The sequence below is a fragment of the Marmota marmota genome, unplaced genomic scaffold, assembly GCF_001458135.2.
Source record: "Marmota marmota marmota unplaced genomic scaffold, marMar, whole genome shotgun sequence".
Lineage (NCBI taxonomy): Eukaryota > Metazoa > Chordata > Mammalia > Rodentia > Sciuridae > Marmota > Marmota marmota.
This window is the reverse complement of record NW_025999949.1, coordinates 3,035,698-3,039,985: the sequence shown is the minus strand read 5'-3', so window position 1 is coordinate 3,039,985 and position 4,288 is coordinate 3,035,698. Positions and strand designations below refer to the sequence as shown.

Here is a 4,288-nt window from a genome sequence, read left to right as displayed (position 1 = left end):
AGGCATGATTGATGAAATAAGAGATGTTTATATTTACAGATGGTTGAATTTGCAGGTAAGTCTATACCTACAAAACCATCACTACAGGTATATGAATCGGTGTAGCACTGCACATGGAAATACAAAGGCAGAGAAAAGAATATGTAAATTCAATCAATAGCATTTGTAATTCCCTTTAAGGGCTTTGCTACAATGTGAGGACTCCATTCCTAGGTAGTGTTAAGGTCTATAAACAAGTCAAGATGTTGCCTGCCATTTTGCCAGAGGGAATGGTTTGTGAAGTAACACCAGCAAGCCATTAAGTGTGGAGATTCCTTATTGGTTGACTGCTGTATCTGTTTATGTTAATTAAGATAAGCTGTGTGTAATGTATATATACCCCTCCTGTCCTACAATAAATGGCTGCCACTCCTGCTGTATCAATGTACACAAGTTGCTCGTCACCCCCTGGTTATTTTGCTGCAGCCGGACTGCGGCACAGAGTGGTCTCTATTGCTGGATAACTGGCCCTGGGATGACTTAGCAGGTTAGAAATATTGACATGGGTGCTTTGGCTCTCTGGGTGAAGATGTCAGAGCACAGTTATAGCTTTTCGCTGACTATATTCAGTTGAGGTGAAACATCGTATCCAATGTAAGAAAATCATCATTGAAGAATTTTTTTTTTTTTAATTATTAAAAAAAAAATAAGGGAAGAATTCTGGTTTGGCCACTTTCTTAAGGATCAGTAATACCCCATTTAGTTGTCCTATCTGACTATTGAGGGGAGCCCATCTGATAAACTTGTCCAAATTGAATATGCTTTGGCTACTGTAACTGGAGGAGCCCCTTCAGTGGGAATTAAAGCTGCAAATTGTGTGGTATTAGCAACTGAGAAGAAACAGAAATCCATTCTGTATAATAAGTGAAGTGCTTACAAGCTGGAACCAATTACCAAACATAGAGCTTTGGTCTATATTGCCACAGGCCCAGATTACAGAATGTTTGTGCACAGAGCTCGAAAACTTGCTCAGCAATATTATCTTGTTTTCTAAGAATCCATTCCCACAGTTAGCTGGTACAGAAAGCAGCTTCTGTGATGCAAGAAAATACCCAGACATGTGGTGTTTGTCCATTTGGAGTTTCTTATTTGTGGATGGAAGGAGGGACAACCATATTTATTTCAGTCAGATCCATCTAGAGCTCACTTTTCCTAAAAAGAAAGAACTATGTGAATGAGAAAATATTGCTTAAGAAAAGATATAATGAAGATTTGGAAGTTGAAGATGCCATTCATACAGCCATCTTAACCCTGAAGGAAAGTCTTGAAGGGCAGATGACAGAAGATAACATAAAAGTTGGAATCTGCAATGAAGCTGGATTTAGGCAGTTTACTCCAACTGAAGTTAAGGATTACTTGGTCACCATAGCAGAATAACGAAATGACTGAACAATCCAGAATTTCAGATAATCTATCTACCAAAACATGTTTAAAAAATGTTTTGTTTTTCAGACTTTTGCATACTTATTTCTACATGGTTTACTAGACTGATGTTTTTAAAAATGACACTTATAAATCATAAAAACTATTATATAAAAATGTTGACATGGCATATAGATATAGGAGGTGGTTGTGAGTAGACTTTGACTTGGTTGATTGGGATATGAAAGTTATCCTTAAGCAATTTGTTTTATCTTTAGGAATTAGCTAGCCCCAGAAGCGAGAGTCTCTCTTGAGGGCTATAAGCACCGACCCCCATGGCAGATCATAAGATATAGAAAAAATGTCATGATTAGCATCAGAGTTCCAACAAGTATTTCCCCTTAGTTCATGTTATTTTCTATTTATCCCTCAACTGTCTAGTCCTCCTCTGTGGAATACAGAAATTTCTTTCTTTTTAACTATGTAAAAATAAGCAGCTTTGTTTTAAATTTCCATTCAGATGGAGTTTGGAGTGACTTTTACTCTGCCTAAATAAGGTTCACTTAAAATCTGTGAATTCTGTTGAGTCATCAAGTCACAGAAGTTCAAGGACTAAAGGGGTCTTGGAAGTCATTCAGTTCAACTCTTTCATTTTCCATCTGGGGAATCAGTCATTAAACATTCTTTTGAGGTTTAATGGCTTCAGTACTATTAAAAATCACACTTAAAATATAATTAAGCATGTGATTAAAAGAACTAATAACCACACCCTGCCAAAAAGTGCAACTAAAATTTTTTTCTTTTATTGCCTTCCCTTCTCCAAAGTTATACTTCAAAGTGGAGATATTTTTGTCAAGTCTTTGCAGATCAGTGGAAGTGAGGAAAAACTACAGGAGCCATTTTCAGGTCATACTTCCTGCTGTCATCGATGCAATAAACAGACCTCAAACAGTCGAGAACACCCATCAGACCAAGATAGCTGCATGGCTAAAAGATATAAGCCCTCTCCCAGTAGACACCTATTTGAATTCTTGCCTGGAGAAGAAAGAATAACACCAATCTTGATTTTCTTGTTTACTTCTGTTCCCTATCTGCCTGCTTCAAAGTAATAATGGAAAGAAAGCAAGAATGGCTTCGTTAAATTTGTACTCTCTTCTTCCTAGAGCATTCAGCTGCCTGAAAGTCTAATAATAAGAATCGTATGCAGGGAACTAGAAAAACAGAATGAAGGAAAATGAAGCATGTCTTTCTGGAATGAAAAATAGAAACTCTAATTGCAGGGAGATGCCAAGGGTACCAATAATACCTGGACTGATTAAAATACCTGAACTTAGATACCCTTCTGAAGTCCAGAGTACTGTGAAGACATACATACTACCAAAAACAAAAATATGGTGAGAAGTCTATTAAAAATAAAACTCATGGGGCTGGGGATGTGGCTCAAGTGGTAGCGCGCTCGCCTGGCATGCATGCGGCCCGGGTTCAATCCTCAGCACCATACAATCAAAGATGTTGTGTCCGCCGAAAACTAAAAAATAAATATTAAAATTCTCTCTCTAAAAAAAAAAAAAAAATCCCCCTGTTCTTCTGGACAGGCAGAATCACACCTCTGGGATGGGAGTCCCCTATGTTTCTCCTTTGCTAGCAAAGCAATAAAACTTCTTTAAAAAAATAAAACTCATGTCTTTAGTTTTTGTAAAAATATCTATAGGTTAAAAATTCAAGTAGTCCTAATAATGTTATGAAAAAAAAAAAAAAGCAGTTTCCCACCTGCCAAATTTCCTCTTCTCAGCAGCTACTTACAATTTCGGTCTTTAGATATTTACGTGTCTAAATCTATACTGTATTTCTTGAATTCCACCCCAGCCCCAATTTTAGGCATTTTCTATAGACTTCCCACTACAACAAATGACAATGTAGCTCTCTTTCAGCTCCTCCCCGCTAAGACACATGCTAGGCCCCACCACATGTACAGACTTTATCTTCCTTTATACTCTCAATAAATTTTTATTCCTAGGTAGAAATGTGGTTAGATCTGTATTTACATTATTCTCACTATGTTAATGCTATTCATTGCTGAGTTATGGGATACACTATGATGAACTTGTCTTTCTTGCATAACTTTTAATCTTCCAAGTAAATGATCATTGTCTTGCTTATTCTTGGCTTTTTTGCCCAATGTGCTTATTACAATGAAATCCAAGTTGTGCAATCTCTCTATAAGTTCACACTCATAAGGCAATCTATTAATTTCATTTGCTTAAAGTTTCTCCTGCACTGAACTATACTGGTTGGTCTGTAGGATTCTGCAGGCTGCCATCTTGAGCTCTTCATTCTCTTCTTGCATGTTTCCTTCATCTTACCAGTGAGCTGGACTCCTATTTCCCGGATCCTACATCACTTGCTTTCCCTGTTTACTCCCTTACTTTGGTTGAACTCTCCTGCTTATAAACTCAGCAAGGAAACATGCATACAAGGGAAATATGTTGTATTTCTTTCTCTATTGTTTTCTAATGTTCAATATGACTGTTAAGAAGTCCAATACCTTTCTGTTTTGTTTGTTTTGGCAGTGCTGGGGACTGAATCCAGGGCTTTGTTTAGGCTAGACAAGCACTCTACCACTGACCTATGTCCCCAGCTCACCATTCTTGTTCTTAATTCTTTGAAGAAACTATTTTACTTTTCCCTTTCTGGAATTTTAGAGACTTTTCTCTTTGTTCCCAGTGTTGTGAAATTTCATTTCATGTGCCTTGGTGTGGGTTTTCCCTATCCATTGTGCCAGCACTTATTGTAAAGATTTTGGTCATGCAGATTTATTCCTATTTTTTCCTCTAAGGATTTTTAGTTTTAGGACTTTGACCCATTTTGAGCTTTTTTTTTTTTTTTT

At 37.1% G+C, this 4,288-nt stretch overlaps 1 pseudogene; it reads left to right on the top strand.

Moving 5' to 3' along the window:
- The first annotated feature begins 4 nt into the window (after nucleotides 1–4).
- LOC107142758 lies at nucleotides 5–1,502 on the top strand (annotated as a pseudogene).
- Nucleotides 1,503–4,288: the final 2,786 nt, after the last annotated feature.